This window comes from Schistocerca americana, chromosome X, assembly GCF_021461395.2.
Source record: "Schistocerca americana isolate TAMUIC-IGC-003095 chromosome X, iqSchAmer2.1, whole genome shotgun sequence".
Classification (NCBI taxonomy): domain Eukaryota; kingdom Metazoa; phylum Arthropoda; class Insecta; order Orthoptera; family Acrididae; genus Schistocerca; species Schistocerca americana.
In genome coordinates, this window is record NC_060130.1 from 837,726,956 (window position 1) to 837,747,475 (window position 20,520).

The window sequence follows — 20,520 nt, forward strand, 5'->3', positions numbered from 1 at the left end:
GAGGCGTGTGCAGTTGGAGTGATATGGGACCCCTGATAAGTGACATGTAAGTAAGCATCCTGTCTGATCACATGTAACCATTCATGTTCATTGTGCATTCCGACGGACTTCGGCAATTCCGGGTGGACAATGCGACACCACACACGTTCAGAATTGCTACACAGTGGCTCCAGGAACACTATTCTGAGTTTAATCACTTCCACTGGCCACCAAACTCCCGAGACATGTGCAGTATTGAGCGTATCTGGGATGCCTTGCAACGCGCTGTTCAGGAAAGATCTCCACACCCTTGTGGACTTAAAGATTTATGGACAGCCCTGCAGGATTCATGGTGTCAGTTCCCTCCGGCACTATTTCAGAGATTAGTCGAGTCTATGCCACGTCGTGTCGCGGCACTTCTGCACGATATAAGACAGGTGTACCAGTTTCTTTGGCTCTTCAGTGTATTTATATACAGACAGGTGTACCAGTTTCTTTGGCTCTTCAGTGTATTTGCAGTCTGGAGGGCTTTAGAAAAGTTGAGATACAGTCGAGGGAGGATTTTGTCGTCTGTTCTGACTCCTTAACTTCCTTCGACAAATTTGATAGTTGCATTGAGCTAAGAAAGTTATTGAAATAATACCCGGTTCCATTTTTCCGCTAAAAGGCAGAGGAAGCTTTTAGCATTCCTCAGGGTACCATAGAAGAATTACGCAGACGCAGTGGTCAAAAAAGTTTTCGGGGACAATATTATAGAGCAATGGTCCCTCTGTGAGAGATTACGGAACTATTCAGTCAAGCATTATGAGTCATCGGGAGGAAGAGCGGCTGCTAGTGGCGGACAATAATGTGACATCGGTGAGACCAGATTTCGAACTGTACTGTTCTTCAGAGTGATGGTAGCTACAAGTGATCGTCTTCTGACAAATCTCGTTCTGGTCTGGCAAAAGGACCCTAATGTTAATGGTGAAATTGATATACACATTTCAGTATGCCACTTTGTGGCACAGAGTACGTTGTGTTCTCACGAGAGGGCAAAAGCGAAAAAAAGTAGGGATTTGCTATCTGTTTTATCTGACGAAATGAGGAGAGCAATATGCGTCACAAAATTTTGCGAATAGTTTAGTTTTCAAGCTAAACAATTAGCTTTAAAATTTTGATGTGCTGCAGAGTAGGTGACTCATACATTTTTAGCTTAGCGATCAGCCAGACACATGCATATGCTCCAATATTTTAGTCATAATTCGGTTAAATGAAAATAATGGTATCAGTTGGTATAACTGACATGAAATCTAATATATCTTGCTGAACCAGAGGTAATAGTGGGAATCGTTAGTGATATTCAAGAGTTATAATGACCGTTGGAGCGGGCCCAGATAGCATAATGGTTTCACCCTGTCTACGGTGGTACGTTAATTAAAATGTATAAGAAACAGAGAAGATTGGGGTCCACATTTTTACTAGGTAAATAAAGCAAACAACGATCAAAGAGGCCGGCTGGAGTGGCCGAGAGGTTCTAGGCGCTACAGTCAGGAACCGCGCGACCGCTACGGTCGCAGGTTCGAATCCTGCCTCGGGCATGGTTGTGTGTGATGTCCTTAGGTTAGCTAGGTTTAAGTAGTTCTAAGTTCTAGGGGACTGATGACCTCAGAAGTTAAGTCCCTTAGTGCTTTGAGCCATTTGAACCATTTTTGAATGATCAAAGATAAAAAAAAATAAATGGAGCGACTGCTCGCGACACACCAGAAACCATGATATGAATCCTGTACTGGCGTAAAATTTCACTTTTTGCTACAACACGTTTATTAAATATTTTCTCTCCTCCCTTTCGACTTCTATACTAAACTGAACAAGAATCTAACGTCACTTTCTGTTTGTTTCTTCACTGTTAAATGTGGTTGGTTGCGTCCGTTACATTCAGTTCATTAAATAAAAGAACTTTACCGTATTTCCTGAAAGTAGAAAACAAATAAATACTAGAATGTTGATCGGGGAAGCTACTAGAGGACATTGTAGCCGGAAGAAACTGTTTGTGATAAAATAACTGAAAGTTTATTCAAACAATGGTGTATATTATTAGCTTGAACTGATACTAAATCGGCACTGTCAGCGGAGGCCTGCACGAAGTGTATTTAAAGCAGAATGTATTGAAGACTCACTCATGAAGACCAATACAGTGTGAAATATCAGAATCCCGAGCGGTGATGCTCAAAGTAAATTATTATTCAGAAACTGGAGAATAAATACTGTTATCGATTATTAGTTTTTACCCCACAGACCTCCCTCCATTTTTCCAGTGAATCAGATCCCTTCAGTTATTTAAGTTGTGCCGTAAATTTGTTTTTCCCGTAGTTCAAGGCCTCCGATGTGCCCATCTAATTTTCACCTTTTTTCTGTAGCATATCATTACAAAAGCTTCTATTTTCTTCTTGTTTCAGCTATTTGTCGTCCGCCTTTAACATCTTTACAAAACTACATTTCAGACATATATTTTCGGAAAAGACTTTTTGACACATTTATATTCGATGTTAAACGCTATCCCTTTTTTTTCAAATACGCTTTTGTTACAATTGCCAGTCTATATTTAGTAAGTAGGATAGCAGTGGGTGTACGAGATAGATTGAGTGTAATATCAAGGACACAGATAGGTTAAGGAGGTATCAAGTTACGCATCTGATGTCAGGTTACACACTTGAGCGACTTATAATCAAGGTGCGTCTGCACTTTAACTCAGCCTCCCAAGAACCCATCCAATTTTCTGTCATTCTGGAGTTGTTGCGTAATTGACATCTCATCGATTGCTAATCTACTGATGAACTCCAACTTGTTTACACAGCTATTTTCTGCTTCCAGTCTTGATATTATCAAAGTCGTAATTCCTTATTTCTTGTGAAATATCACGAACAAAACGAGATGCAGTTCAGCTACCAAGCAATTTTAGCATAAAATCTGTAGCATATTTGTAACATTTGGAAGAGCAGTATTGCCAAATGATTCACTGTTTTATTGCTTCCAGATTCCAGCGAGGCGATTTTTATTGACATTTTTTATTTGCTCCAGCGAAATTTCTATTTTAAACACACTACTTTCTTTTGGTATTAATGATTCCAGGTTTTTATGATATTTGTTATCATAATGTGCAAGTAACTCTGAGAGCAAGCAATTGTTACGTTCCTCTCTCTTTAGTTTTTTGTGGCCATAGCACTTTTTCCAAGGGTTTAAGTAAGGAGAGCAGGTCGTTTTCTGTTTGAACTCTAGCTTGCATGAATGTATATACCGGTAGATTTGTAAGGGTTTCTTCTGCAGGGTTTGCACTTCTACGTTTACGGCACACCGGGTTATTGAGAGGTTGCTTTCCAATTTGCTGCCTAGAAATTTCTGTCAGTGAAATTTTTTGGAGAGGATAATTTGGAATTCTGCTGCGAATGCTACCTTTTTTTTCAGGATCTTTCTCGTGGAACCATATTTATAGGCCGACTCGGTGTAATGTTGACAGTAAACTATCAACATTTGGCAGCGTTTGGCGTGAACTTTTCTAGAGAAGTAACTCTTAACCACGTATGTCATAGGTCATTATCAACCGGAAATTCATGGTAACAAACACCACTAATTTTTCCTTTCTCATTCGTACAGAACAGCACACAGCAGTAAGGCATCTGTAAGGAATAACGATTATCATATACCACAGATACGTATTATCAATGTACCGGGTGATCAAAAAGTCAGTATAAATTTGAAAACTGAATAAATCACGGAATAATGTAGATAGAGAGGTACAAATTGACAGACATGCTTGGAATGACATGAGGTTTTATTAGAACCAAAAAAATACAAACGTTAAAAATATGTCCGATAGATGGCGCTTCATCTGAGCAGAATAGCAACAATTAGCATAACAAAGTAAGACAAAGCAAAGATGATGTTCTTTACAGGAAACACTCAGTATGTCCATCATCATTCATCAACAATATCTGTAGTCGAGGAATAATGTTGTGAACAGCACTGTAAAGCATGTCCGGAGTTATGGTGAGGCATTGGCGCCGGATGTTGTCTTTCAGAATCCCTAGAGATGTCGGTCGATCACGATACACTTGCAACTTAAGGTAACCCCAAAGCCAATAATCGCACAAACTGAGGTCTGGGGACCTGGGAGGCCAAGCATGACGAAAGTGGTGGCAGAGCACACGATCATCACCAAACGACGCGCGCAAGAGATCTTTCACGCTTCTAGCAATATGAGGTGGAGCGCCATCCTGCATAAACATCGTACGTTCCAGCAGGTGTTTATCAGCCAGGCTGGGGATGATGCGATTCTGTAATATATCGGCGTACCTCTCACCCGTCACGGTAGCAGTTTTTCTGTCCAGCGCCATCCGTCGGACATTTTGTGAACTTTGTTTTTTTGTTTCTAATGAAACCCCATGTCATTCCAAGTATGTGTGTCAATTTTTACCCCTCTATCTACATTATTCCGTGGTTTATTAAGTTTTCAAATTTATACTGACTTTTTGATCACCCTGTAATTTTAGTGCAAATACTCAACACAAAGAGCAGCATGCACAACTGAACTACGAATGCAAATACTAAAACAATATTTTCAACACCATGCAGTTTCACTGTTGCTTACCTTCATCGAAAGACTACAATACTGAAACAAAATAAATCCAACAAATTACGTACTCACTATTCACAAACTACACAAGAATATGTGATTTTGAAACTAGTAATTGCAGTCCAGTAACTCCAGGGGAACTGTTGGTATGTGGCGCCACGTGCGCGAAAACTTGCAAATTCCACCGACATACTCGCCTCAATATGATCCTGGAAAGTTCCAAGTCTGTTAGAGCATAAGAGCAGGCTATGCTCCAAACCAGCAATGGCCGAGAGAGTTGCATAATTATAAGCGTAATCATCTCCGACCAGGTGGCTGACACAAAAGGCACTGCTACGAAATGAGTCTGCCAGGAAGGGGACATCTAGCCACAGCAAACCAATCGTAACTTGCAGACATGTTCACCAGCGGAAATCTGTCGCCGAGTATGCGGATAAACGTTGCTAACAGTTTACGTGCCAAGCATTCCCCTCCTCCCCCTCTTCCTCTCTGGACTAACAAGAAACCAGCTGCAAGAAGAAATCAGCTACTCATACTCCCCCAACCTTCCCATTCGTAATACCTGAGTGTGTGGGCCACCCCATTTACATCGCGACAACACTCCCAGGTGAAATGGAGAACCGTAATTATAATTACGATATCTAATCAAAATAAATAATAAAGTATTACTGGTATATACATTATTATAAGTCTCGTATATTACCTTCTGGAGAACTCGAGTATGGCCATCGCAATTAACGTAATTTCAACTGCTCCATAGTATTCCAAAGACACACACTGGACGGCTAGCACACTGCAGTATTAAAAAAATTGCTACGAAAACTTGTCTGGGCATTAATAATGAGGGATATCGCATGTACCCTGATCAGCCAGAACATTATGATCACTGACTTACTATCGATACAAACCCGTCCAGGCGATAGCAGCGTCACCTGGCGAGGAATGACTGCTAGTCAGACACGCGCACTGTGCATGTAGTATGCCGGCCGGTGTGGCCGTGCGGTTCTAGGCGCTTCAGTTTGGAACCGCGTGACTGCTACTGTCGCAGGTTCGAATCCTGCCTCGGGCATGGATGTGTGTGATGTCCTTAGGTTAGTTAGGTTTAAGTAGTTCTAAGTTGTAGGGGACTGATGACCACAGATGTTAAGTCCCATAGAGCCATATGAGCCATTTGCATGTAGTATCAGTGAACGTGCTGTCCGTGTGTAGTATGAGGAAGGCACGCGGTATATCTTACTTTGACCGAGGGCAGGTTGTGACGGTCCGGCGGCTCGGCACGAGCATTTCAGAAACTGCGCGACTTGTTGGGTGTTTGAGGAGTGCTATGGTGAATGTGGCGTCCAGAAGTCGTGGAGTGGGGCAGCCACCCCTCATTACAGACATCAGACGTCGTAGGCTGGGCAGAGTGGTAAAACAGGACAGGCGGCGATCTGTGGCACAACTAACGACAGACTTTAAAGCTGGGCAGAGTAAAAGTGTGTCTCAGTCTGGAGCCGCGCGACCGCTACGGTCGCAGGTTCGAATCCTGCCTCGGGCATGGATGTGTGTGATGTCCTTAGGTTAGTCAGGTTTAAGTAGTTCTAAGTTCTAGGGGACTGATGATCTCAGATGTTAAGTCCCATAGTGCTCAGAGCCATTTGAACCATACATGTGTGTCTGAACACACAGTGCACCGAAAATTCCTAACGATGGGCCTCCACAGCCGACGACCCACGCATGTGCCAATGTTAACCCAACGACTTCGGCAACTACGGCTGAAATGGGCACTTGACCATCGGCACTGAACGTTGGCGCAATGGCTGATGGGAGGGCAAGAATCCGTCGTTTTCCAGTGGAACTGCTCCTTGACACCTGTACTGCGGGAAGGAGACAAGCTGGCGACGACTCCATTGTGCTCTTGGGAACATTCACTTGGGCATCTACGGGTCCGGTGGAGCTCTCGTGCAAGACACCATGACAGCCAAGGAGTATCGTACGTTGGTTGAAGACCCGTACACCCCTTCCTGACGCACACGTTTCCCGATTGCAGCGGCAGTTTTCAACAAGATAATGCACCGTGTCACAAGGCCAGAAGTGTGATGGAGTGTTTCGAGGAACACATTGGCGACTTCCATTTAACGTGCTAGCTGTCCTTTTCGCCAAATCTGAAACCGGTAGATCTCATCTGGGATGTGACAAATTGATGCCAGAGCTCGTCGTCCCCCTCCCCAGAATTTAGGGGAGTTAGGTAACCTGTGCGTGCAGAAATGGTGCAGACTCCCTCCAGCGACCTACCAGCGGTCCCTTCCACTGGAAGTTCGAGTCCTCCCTCGGGCATGGGCGTGTGTGTTGTTCTTAGCATAAGTTAGTTTAAATTAGTTTAAGTAGTATGTAAGTCTAGGGACCGATGACCTCAGCATTTTGGTCCCTTAGGAATTCACGCACATTTGCACATTTGACCTCATTGCTTCCATGCCACGACGCGTCGCCGCTGTTATCTGTGCCGTAGGTGGACATACAAACTATTAGGCAGTTGGTCATAATGTTCTGGCCGATTAGTGTATATGTATGCATTAATGGTAGACAACTAATGCATCACTACTACTACCACAATACGATATTTATATAAATGAACACTGCAATATTATTAATTTGAGGCGATGCAATAAGACTCGTAAATACAATCTTGCGTGGACACTGAATGTGGCCGGCCGCGGTGGTCTAGCGGTTCTAGGCGCGCAGTCCGGAACCGCGCGACTGCTACGGTCGCAGGTTCGAATCCTGCCTCGGGCATGGATGTGTGTGATGTCCTTAGGTTAGTTAGGTTTAAGTAGTTCTAAGTTCTAGGGGACTGATGACCACAGTAGTTAAGTCCCATAGTGCTCAGAGCCATTTGATTTGAACTGAATGTGGACGAAATCTGGCGGGACTGCCAGGCATAATCAAAAGAAATGTAATTCTCAGACGATTACTGCGCAACGCCACTGTAAGACTTGTATACAGACACAAAAAAAATCCGAATTATATAGGTTCTCATCACACACGTGTGAGACTAACATAAGGCAATAGTGCGGCAAAAATAAAATATTTCTAAACACTCAGTCATCGATTCACAGAGGTAACGACACCTCTCTCGCTATACGATAAAATACGACCTCGGAGAGAGCTGCAGTGTTCGCACACTGTCTGCTGTCAATAAACTAATTCTCCACACTGGCTTGTCACATACATAAAACAGAGCAATTAAAAAGTAAATAGCACCAACAGTGTGCCCCAGGGCAGACTGTTGATCCTATGTGCTTTTAATTACTCTGTTTCATGTATTTGACAAGCCAACGTGGCGCCCTTGTTTTATAAATGGAGTGTGCTCTCATTATCGAGGTACAATTCTTACACAATAATGTTATTTCCGCAAGGTCTGTAAACTTTTGTGAAATGGTTAGTGTGCTCTTGTTATCGTTTACAATTCGTGCACAGTAATATTATTTCTGAATGTCTGTGAACTGTTGTGAACTGGTTATTATGTGGTTGTTCAACTCGTATACAGGTTGTACAGCTATACAGATTCTGATAGTAATGTTCTTCTACTGGTACATCGTAGATCCGAAGATGACAGCTAGACCAATAGAAACTGGTCACTGAGGAAACGAAAATATTTTAACACGTGTTATTGGCTACAGAAATTGTTGTTTATAGAATAACGAAGAATTATAATGGAGTCATATATTACATAAGGTCGCTGGCAACACTTTGAAGCAGCGAATTTTTTATTGTTTGCGGAAATGCTGTGACACATTCCGTCTCTCAAAAACAATATCGTATTGCTGGAAATGTCATCAGTAGGTTCAATCAACAAGCTACCATTATGTGAACTGAAACTGGACTCAGAACACTTTATATAAGATAAGAGAATTTAAGACGATTCGTACAGGTAGACGCGATCTGTCTACCTCAGTTTTTGAGAGAGGCACGTGGTATTATACGAAATGTGCCTGTGTCTAAAAACAAATTTTAGGAAGAGACTTCGAGATCGCATGATCGTCTTGTGAGCTACGATTAATTTGTGGGCACGTGTTTGTCTAATAGCTATTCGCACATGTGTAAACACTGGGCTGACAGTAAAAGTAGGCTTCCATGGAAGAGGCACAATATAGCCCACATCTATTAATCCAACCTGATAAGAGCCTCGAACTGATAAGCAACCCTTGTATATCTGTCATAACACACCACGAAAATCCTAAACGTGTTATGGATGTGATAAATAACTATAGATGCGATGAATGATCACAGGATATGTAGGTTGGGACTTAAATAGTGGCAACACTCATGTGGAGACACTATGCAATGGAATCTACTATTGTCGCTGATAGCACACGTTGTTGACATACCTACCTTACCTCCGAGCAAATGGACTTGCCCGTCCCACGTCACCGGCGTGATCACAATCGAGTTAAACACAGTCACTTATGAGCGAGCAGTCGAACGTAACGGTGTCACTATGTTTTCGAAACAGGAACAACGAGGTTGGATAAAGATTGAATATGCCAGAGGTCGTACAGCACGACAGTGTCATCAAGGTCTTAAAGAAGGGTGCGGGGAATCGGCATTGCCGTACAGAACAGTGGCGCGTTGGGTAAAAGCCTTCAACGAATGCGGCAAACTGTGGCAGACATGAATCGGGCAGGTCATCCTAGCATCTCTGAAGAAGAAGTTCATACTGTTGCCACGTTAGTGGACAGTGATCGACGCCATACGATTCGTGAGCTCACCCACGAAACCGGATTAGCGCATGCGACTGTGCTTCGGATCCAGAAGGAATGCCTGGGCATGAGAAACATCGCATCATGATGGGTTCCGCATGACTTGACGGAAATGCAGAAATGGATGCGTTACGACGCTGCTCAGACGCACCTGGAGCGCTATGAGCGCGAAGGAGAGGCTTTCTTACGCCGTATCATAACACTGGATAAGACATGGGCCACATTGTACGAGCCAAAACTGAAACGCCAATCCAACGAATGGCACCATTATGGGTCGCCGCGAAAGTCGAAAGTGCGTCAGAGCCCCAGTATGGTGAAAGTTATGGTGATTCTCGTGTACGTCTGTGATGATGTTATTCTAACGCATTACCTTCCTCCACGGCAGACAGTCAGTGCAGAGTATTACTGTTCGTTTTTGGATCATCACCTGCGACCAGCTTTCCGAAAGAAGCGGCGATACTTTCTGCGCAACCCACCCATCATTTTGCACGACAATGCGCGGGCGCATACAGCGCAAGCTGTGGCTGTTCTGTTCGGTCGATGGGACTGGGAGGTACTGTACCACTCTCCCCGGACTTAAGTCCTTGTGGCTTTGATTTGATTCTGAAGATGAAGGAACCACTTCGTGGCATTCGCTTCAGAATTGTTCCAGAGATTCGACAGGCAGTAGACCGCTTCATTCGCACCATTAACAGGACAGGCTCTGCTAACGGTATACTACGCCTTCCACATCGCTGGCAACGAGTTCTTCACAACGCTGGTGACTACTTCGAAGGACAGTAACAGGTGCAAAACATGTAACTCTTTTGTATCGTTTGTGAATAAACAGTTGTCACTATCTGAGTTCCAACCTTTATACAACAAAATGTTCAAATGTGTGTGAACCCTTATGGGACTTAACTGCTAAGGTCATCAGTCCCTAAGCTTACACACTACATAACCTAATTTGTTCTAAGGACAGACACACACACCCATGCCCGAGGGAGGACTCCAACCTCAGCCGGGACCAGCCGCACAGTCCGTTACTGCAACGCCCTAGACCGCTCGGCTAATCCCGCGTTTTGGACTATGGCAGCAGACGACCGATGCGAGTGTCTTCGGTAAGAGCAAGACATCGCCTGCAGCGCCTCGCTTGCGCTTGTGACCGTAACGGTTGGACCCTATACGGTCCTATACGGCCGTGTGGCTTTATACAATACCAAACTTACATTATCACTGCTTGTTGGAACCGTAACACCTCTGGGAAAGCTATGTTTCTACCAACCATAGCTAGAAGTGCATAACAGAGCATGTTTCCCAGTCTTGTCTGGTTTCCCCCTTCAAGCTAGACGAGTTTCGTTCTTTGTAGTTTTTTCGTTTGATGCTTATTTCGTGAGATATTTGATGTTTGGCGCGGTCACATTATATATATATATATATATATATATATATATATATATATATATATATATATATAGGTTGTTACAAAAAGGTACGGCAAACTTTCAGGAAACATTCCTCACACACAAAGAAAGAAAATATGTTATGTGGACATGTGTCCGGAAACTCTTACTTTCCATGTTAGAGCTCATTTTATTACTTATCTTCAAATCACATTAATCATGGAATGGAAACACACAGCAACAGAACGTACCAGCGTGACTTCAAACACTTTGTTACAGGAAATGTTCAAAATGTCCTCCGTTAGCGAGGATACATGCATCCACCCTCCGTCGCATGGAATCCCTGATGCGCTCATGCAGCCCTGGAGAATGGCGTATTGTATCACAGCCGTCCACAATGCGAGCACGAAGAGTCTCTACATTTGGTACCGGGGTTGCGTAGACAAGAGCTTTCAAATGCCCCCATAAATGAAAGTCAAGAGGGTTGAGGTCAGGAGAGCCTAGAGGCCATGGAATTGGTCCGCCTCTACCAATCCATCGGTCACCGAATCTGTTGTTGAGAAGCGTACGAACACTTCGACTGAAATGTGCAGGAGCTCCATCGTGCATGAACCACATGTTGTGTCGTACTTGTAAAGGCACATGTTCTAGCAGCACAGGTAGAGTATCCCGTATGAAATCATGATAAAGTGCTCCATTGAGCGTAGGTTGAAGAATATCAATCAAGACATCACCAACAATGCCTGCCCAAACGTTCACAGAGAATCTGTGTTGATGACGTGATTGCACAATTGCGTGCGGATTCTCGTCAGCCCACACATGTTGATTGTGAAAATTTACAATTTGATCACGTTACTGACGAAACTAAAATGAGCTCTAACATGGAAATTAAGTGTTTCCGGACACGTGTCCACATAACATCTTTTATTTATTTGAGTGTGAGGAATGTTTCCTGAAAGTTTGGCCGTACCTTTTTGTAACACCCTATATATATATATATATATATATATATATATATATATATATATATATACTCCTGGAAATTGAAATAAGAACACCGTGAATTCATTGTCCCAGGAAGGGGAAACTTTATTGACACATTCCTGGGGTCAGATACATCACATGATCACACTGACAGAACCACAGGCACATAGACACAGGCAACAGAGCATGCACAATGTCGGCACTAGTACAGTGTATATCCACCTTTCGCAGCAATGCAGGCTGCTATTCTCCCATGGAGACGATCGTAGAGATGCTGGATGTAGTCCTGTGGAACGGCTTGCCATGCCATTTCCACCTGGCGCCTCAGTTGGACCAGCGTTCGTGCTGGACGTGCAGACCGCGTGAGACGACGCTTCATCCAGTCCCAAACATGCTCAATGGGGGACAGATCCGGAGATCTTGCTGGCCAGGGTAGTTGACTTACACCTTCTAGAGCACGTTGGGTGGCACGGGATACATGCGGACGTGCATTGTCCTGTTGGAACAGCAAGTTCCCTTGCCGGTCTAGGAATGGTAGAACGATGGGTTCGATGACGGTTTGGATGTACCGTGCACTATTCAGTGTCCCCTCGACGATCACCAGTGGTGTACGGCCAGTGTAGGAGATCGCTCCCCACACCATGATGCCGGGTGTTGGCCCTGTGTGCCTCGGTCGTATGCAGTCCTGATTGTGGCGCTCACCTGCACGGCGCCAAACACGCATACGACCATCATTGGCACCAAGGCAGAAGCGACTCTCATCGCTGAAGACGACACGTCTCCATTCGTCCCTCCATTCACGCCTGTCGCGACACCACTAGAGGCGGGCTGCACGATGTTGGGGCGTGAGCGGAAGACGGCCTAACGGTGTGCGGGACCGTAGCCCAGCTTCATGGAGACGGTTGCGAATGGTCCTCGCCGATACCCCAGGAGCAACAGTGTCCCTAATTTGCTGGGAAGTGGCGGTGCGGTCCCCTACGGCACTGCGTAGGATACTACGGTCTTGGCGTGCATCCGTGCGTCGCTGCGGTCCGGTCCCAGGTCGACGGGCACGTGCACCTTCCGCCGACCACTGGCAACAACATCGATGTACTGTGGAGACCTCACGCCCCACGCGTTGAGCAATTCGGCGGTACGTCCACCCGGCCTCCCGCATGCCCACTATACGCCCTCGCTCAAAGTCCGTCAACTGCACATACGGTTCACGTCCACGCTGTCGCGGCATGCTACCAGTGTTAAAGACTGCGATGGAGCTCCGTATGCCACGGCAAACTGGCTGACACTGACGGCGGCGGTGCACAAATGCTGCGCAGCTAGCGCCATTCGACAGCCAACACCGCGGTTCCTGGTGTGTCCGCTGTGCCGTGCGTGTGATCATTTCTTGTACAGCCCTCTCGCAGTGTCCGGAGCAAGTATGGTGGGTCTGACACACCGGTGTCAATGTGTTCTTTTATCCATTTCCAGGAGTTTATATATATATATATATATATATATATATATATATATATATATATATATATATATATATATATATTAGTGTTTAATTACATCCACACTTAGAGGGTATGAACGTTGTGTAACTTGGGCAAACAGTTTGTACGATGGAGTGTAGCGGTGTGGAAATCGTTCGTGATACAGCCGACTAGCAGCTCTTCCGTTACCTCCAGATCCGCCATACTCAAGGAGCATGTCTGTGTATTCCGCAACCGTGTACTGTACCATGTTTCCTCCATCGGTGATGCACAGCTATTGACTCGGTCTCACAGCAAAGCGGCCAATAAGAGACATCTGGGGATCATTTGGCATAGTACACGTCATCGTGTGTACCCTGTTGCATACCAGGACAGGGAACTCTGAAACGTTTCTCTTGCCCTAAGCAGACGAACTATAGGTGGTAGGACCATTACTAGAAACCGAGTGGCAGGGCATAGATCACAGTAGTAATTGCCCAGTGGATATAGTAGGCACCTTGTACATAAAGTTAGAAGATATCAGAGAGAGATTACTAGAAGAGAAGTTAGTTCTGTAAAGTGGCTCATTGTTACTATTAAGATCTGTGGTGTAGTCATTTCATGCCTCTTGGATTCAAGCAGCCATGGCTTTGTGATGAGAGAGGATGTGTTTGAGTGTTGTAACGTGAAGAATACGTGTCCCATTCTTCCACTGGCAAAGACTAGGATTCATGGAGCCAGCCGCAATAAAATGTTTGAGGCAAAATGCCCGGCTGAGAAGTGTGGATGCAATTATCCGCACTCTTGGATATTCAAAAGTGTGTGTACCGACAGGGCATACACGCCGTTGTTTCGCGCTGGAGGAAGGCCATTAACCGGGATGGAAATTACATGGAAAAATAGGGTGTGTAGATAAAACACCAATCATTCGTGTGTGTAATTCTCATTATGTTGAATAAAGAATTCTTGAAGAAAGAAAATGCGGTGCATTACTTTCTGAGCAAGCCTCGTAGTATGAGTTATTTTGGCCTACAGAGTTGAAAGGTTGAAAGCAGAGTATCTGTAGAAGATTTTGATGCCATGAGGAAGTTACGTGTTTGATCAGAGCAAACGTCAATGGATAGGAAATCCATAAGTAATTACGGTAATGTTGAGAAACCCTGCAAATAGGGAGGAGGTTGGTTTGCACAAATATTTTTTTTTTTTTTTTTTTTTTTTTTTTTTTTTTTTTTTTTTTTTTTTTTTTACAGAGGACCCCGAATTTGTTTGATAAACTGTTGCGGTTTTGAAGCTGATGTAGTGAAGAGGAGAGACGCTGATTTTATTATGATAAACATGAGGAACCTTGAAGGAGAACAGAGCTTTCTTGAAAATATGTGGCAATCAAAAGGTAATGAGTCAGAGGAGATATAATACGTGAGGAACAGCTGATGAGTAGGCAAAAAGAGCGGAAGGAGAGAAGTATAAAAATCAAAAGCTGTGAATATCCAGCAGTATTTTGCTTACATTTGTTCCATTAAAATAATGAACTTGACTGTAGCATACTTAACTTATAAGAACTGTGCTCCCGAAGCAACAGTGATGCGTTGTGACAAAAACCATTTTGTGTTATTCGTTGTTGACACAGACTCTTTCCGACCATAGATATGAGGGATGGTTAGTATTTAGAACTGCTACTAGGAGACAAGGTTTTACAGATACCAATGAAGGACTGAAGGGATGAACAGCTGGTGATCTAACATCAATTATGAGAGTCTGTCTTTATAGAAATTGCTAACAGGTAAAAGTGATGGTATACCAACGAAAAAAGCGCTCCGAAAGGAAGGTATGGATAGGTTCAAATGGTTCAAATGGCTCTGAGCACTATGGGACTTAACTTCTGAGGTTATCAGTCCCCTAGAACTTAGAACTACTTAAAACTAACTAACATCACACACATCCATGCCCGAGGCAGGATTCGAACCTGCGACTGTAGCGGTCGCGCGGTTCCAGACTGTAGCGCCTAGAACCGCTCGGCCACTTCGGCCAGCTGTGGATAGGTAATGACGATCTATATTTACTGTTATTTTGCTCTTATTAAGGCTGATAAATAATTCAGATAAATTTTTGATTTTCTCTGAAATAATATGTCTCATTGATTTTTGTGAGTGAGTTAACTTGCTTCACATTATGGTGTGTGACTAGATATCTTACAAGTTGTTGTGAATCTTCTAAACAAACTGAGCTGCACAGAATTTATGCCTTGTGTTATGCAAATAAGAAATAGAAGAGAGTAGTCTACCCACTGAATTCTCATGCAGATAACTGCCTTGGTGTACTCTGGACTGTAAATACAACTGAAACTCAAAAGACAATGCCTAGTTGAAGATATTCGTCATAAATGCGGGAGAAGGTTATGACCGAAGGATAGTGATGGTGGACTAGTTTACAATCCCAGTCTCCCCTTCCACCTCACATCCAACCGATTTATGTTAAACGAAGTAAAGGAAACGTCCCTAATCTGTAAGTGCCTTGAGCATGACATTTTTATGACGATTAATTATATAAATGCGTACTGCAGTTTAGTTATTTGCACCACAGAAAATATGTATAGCTTTTACTTGTGGTACCAAAAACTTTATCTGAAAGAGGCCTGAATACATTTGCGTTTAGTATTAGTAATTGACGGCATAAAGACAACCCTCCAGTTACTTGTAAGGTCAGAAGGAGGTAGCCCTATAGGGGCATGTCACTATTATAAGATTCCAGGATGAGATTTTCACTCTGCAGCGGAGTGTGCTCTGATATGAAACTTCCTGGCAGATTAAAACTGTGTGCCGGACCGAGACTCGAAATCGGGGCCTTTGCCTTTCGCGGGCAAGTGCTCTACGACCTGAGCTACCCAAACACGACTCACGTCCCGTCCTCACAGCTTCAATTCTGCCAGTACCTCGTCTCCTACTTTCCAAACTTCACAGAAGCTCTTCTGCAAACCTGGCAGAATTGAAGCTGTGAGGAGGTGTCGTGAGTCGTGCTTGGGTAGCTCAGTTGGTAGAGCACTTGCCCGCGAAAGGCAAAGATCACGAGTTCGAGTCTCGCTCCGGCACACAGTTTTAATCTGCCAGCAAGTTTTATTATAAGACTGTCTGTAATTTTATTTCAATACTTTTCTGAAGCTGTATACCACTTACAGAGTCTCAGTTGAGAATATTTTTTATGTACAATTTTATGTAATCTTAGTACGTGCACAAATGGTACGAGTGCTTACTCTAAACCAAGTGTGCCTCTCTTGTGTTATAAGAGAACACCGGAGGAAAGCGATAAGGAGCTGCCTGCGAGGAATGGAGAGCAGCAGTGCTGCCCTACAGCGGGCAAGCTGCACAATTAACTTCGGCTGCATAGCTGCTTCAAGGTCGCGCAGCGGAACGGGAGCTAGTTAGAGCCAACCCCCTCCCCCTACTTTCCTGTGACGGGACTACGGCTTGGCAGGGAGGCCTCCAGCGACGTGCCACACACCAGAGACACAGCTAGCTGGGTGCGCTGACATCGCAGCGAGTGCGTAACCGAGCACGCCACATCCCTCACCGCACCCGCAACCCAGACCCGTTGCGCTGACATCGGAGCAAGCGCGTCACGACGAATGTTTCTCACCTCCCCGTCACATCCTCAAGCCCGATCAAAACAAGAAGGAATCACAAAATGTCAGACATGTACCTGCAGTAGACAAACGCTATGCGAATAGCGGAAATGAGACGGCGTAATTAACAGTCACTCAACAGGACATAATGAGCTTAACCATACTGCATTAATCAAGTGACAGAGATTGTGTCACTTCGTACAGATATTGTAGCAGGTTGGACACTTATGTTAAAGGATAAACGTCACTGTCATGAACGCTCAATACTATTGTGACAAATGCAGAGAGAATGCTAGTTAGAAGGGGCACAACTTAACTGAAAGACGATTTAACTGCGAATAATAAGGAGACTTTGAAAGCATTTAGCAGTTAGATTTCAAGAACACTGTGGAGACGTGTGCTAAGACTGTTTATGACTTGAGCTCACACATCGTGTCAAGATGAACTCACCAACATTAGTACCTCGTCGATGAAGACCACAAGAAGACGGCCAACACCATTTGTACTCTTTAACCACTCGTCAATGAGTGTTCAGCTCCCTCCACTGTATGTGTCGTTCAGATTCATAGGTCTTACACCAGGCCGATAATGAACTACGCCTGCCACGTCTGGGGAATAGCTACAACGACTCTTCCGAGTAAACTCCAACGCCTCCAAAACACATCTACGACGCATATATCACAAACCGAGGAACTTCCAGTGGCGTACCTACACGACGCATATGATGAGAAACTGCTTGACAGATTTAGTGATCACGTAATGACGTTCCAAGACTAGACAAGAACTTCCCAAAGCCCTTTGAACCTTGGATGGCACAACGGCTTTGCCGACCGCTGCAAGCGTGTCGTGCCAGAAGGGCCACAAGAAGCCTACATTCCAGTCAGATCTAACTCCCGGCACCACGCAGACACATTCAAAAACGAGCAGCAATAACTAAACAATACCACATTGAATACCAGGTAATACCCACCCGGTAAACACTGCACCATCAGTATAGGCCAGTTTCCCGTAGAGACGATACTTCCCTGGTGGAGCTATCATTTGTACTCAAGTGATTAATGTGAAAAGCGTCCGGCGTGATTATGGCCGCACGACGGGATTAACAGACTTTGAACGTGGAACAGAAGTTGGAGCTAGACGCATGGGACATTCCATTTCGAAAATCGTTAGGGAATTCAATATTTCGAGATCCTTAGTGTCAAGAGTGTGCCGAGAATACCAAATAATAGGCATTACCTCTCACTACAGCCTTCACTTAACGACCGAGAGCAGCAGAGTTCGCGTAGAGTTGTTATAGCTAACAGACAAGCAACATTGCGTGAAATAACCGCTGAAATCATTGAGGGACGAACGACGAATGTATCCGTTAGGGCCGGCCGTGGTGGTCTCGCGGTTCTAGGCACGCAGTCTAGAACCGCGCGACTGCTACGGTCGCAGGTTCGAATCCTGCCTCGGGCATGGATGTGTGTGATGTCCTTAGGTTAGTTAGGTTTAAGTAGTTCTAAGTTCTAGGGGACTGATGACCACAGCTGTTAAGTCCCATAGTGCTCAGAGCCATTTGAACCATTTATCCGTTAGGACACTGAGGTGAAATCTGGCGTGAAGGAGCTATGGCAGCAGACGACCGATGCAAGTGTCTTTGGTAACGACACGATATTGGCTGCAGCACCTCTCCTGGACTCGTGACCATATCGGTTGGACCCTAGGCGACCACAAGTGGCCTCGTCAGATGAGTTCCGATTTGAGTTCGTAAGAGCTGATGGTAGGGTTCGAGTGTGGCACAAATCCCACGAAGCCATGGTTCCAAGTTGTCTACAAGACATTGCGGGAGGTGGTTGGGGTTCCAAGGTAGTGTGGGCTCTGTTTTCATGGAATGTACTGGGTCCTCTGGTCGAACTGAATGGATCTTGACTGGAGATGGTTATTTCAGCTACTTGGAGACCATCTGCAGTCATTCATGGATTTCGCGTTCCCAGACAACGATGTCATTTTTACGAGTGACAATGCACCGTGTTATCGGTTCAGAACTGTTGCAGTTTGTATGAAGAACATTCTAGACAGTACGAGGTAGTGATTTAGCCATCCAGATCGCCGGAAATGAGTCCCACGAACGTTTATAGAACATAATTGAGAGGTCAGTTCGTGTAAGAAATGGTGCACCGGCAACACTTTCCCAATTATAGTGGACTATAGTGACAGCATGGATCAGTATTTCTGCAGGGCACTCTCAACGATTTGTTGAGTCCATGCCACGTTGAGTTACTGCACTGCGCCATGCAAAAGAACGTTCGACACTACATTAGGTGTTACCTCATGAGTTTTGTCACTTCTGTGTATATATATCAGAATTTAAGAGAAACGAAGAACTCAACCACCACCGGGAGTTAAATAAATTCAACGGTATCAAATAAAAATTTGTGCTAGACTGGGACTCGAACCCGTATTTCTCGCGTCACCTAAGCGGCCGTCCTATCCGTCTCGGTCATCTGGTTTTCAATTTGTTACACGCTAGTAACGTCCACTGTCATTAACCCCTTTGCTCGCAGCTTTTGACTAGGTGCCGCAGAGAATTAAGACGTAGTGTACAGTGACACGGAAATTACTGTCAGCCATATATAGGGTGTCTGTTCTATCGGGCGTGTCAGATAGATCAGACACAACACACATATACACTCATGTTCACAAAAAAACAGAACACATTGAACAACTAGAGATAGGATGTTCATATTCACAGGACATGTACATTAGTATGTTCTGCAGAAATCATTAGGGTTTAAGCCATAACGGCCCGCGGGTTCAAAGTCAACATCGACATCGTGGCGCAGCACCACCTACAGCTAAAATGTGTTTTCGGCTCTCGTTGTCGCTATAAACCAAAGGCAATGGGTCAGTGTGACTTGAGCAAACGTGCAGGATGCCTCGCAGGAGTACGTGATAACCGTACCGTCAAATCAGTGAGTTTGCAAGAGGGTCCATTATTGGAGCGAGAGAATGTGATGCATCCACCCGGGAAACTCCTGCTTGTGTGGGACGAAGTGTTTCGGCAGTGCAGCGGATGTGTGCAGAATGGTTCACGGAAGGTCGTAGAGCGCGACGAGATGGGTCGGGTCGCACCACCCAGTCCATCCCCTAAGAAGATCGACACCTAATCCGAGTGGCATTGCATAGCATATCTGCGTCCTATTCGGCTACGGCGCAACAGTGGAACTGTGTAACACATCACACACTATCAGGGGTGACAGTCCGTCGCCGTTTATTACGGCATATGCTATGTGGGCATCGTCCACTTCTCTGCGTACCTATGACGTATGTGTAGAAACATGTTAGACGGAAATGTTCTACAGAACGATGTCACTGGGGACAGGAATGGCACCAGATAGTGTTTTCGGACGAATCCAGGTTCTGTTTTTAGAAAATGATGGCCGCATTTTAGTTCGCTGCGGAAGGGGGAGCGGCGTCACAGTGACTGCTTTCGCACACGTACAGCGTCAGTTCAAGGTCTTTGTGTATGGGGTGCTATTGGGTGCTACAACAAATCACAGATGGTGCTTACCCAGGGTACTGTTATTAGTGTGACCTACATGAATGACGTCCTGCGACCCGTAGCCATAACCTTTCTGTACATCAAAACACGTGTCTTCGTGGTGTCACAGGAAATCAGCCTTTTGCCCTGGCCCGAGAGATCACCAGACTTGTCGCCAATCGGAAATGTGTGGGATATGGTGAAACGACAGGTGCAGTGCTGTGACCCAATGCC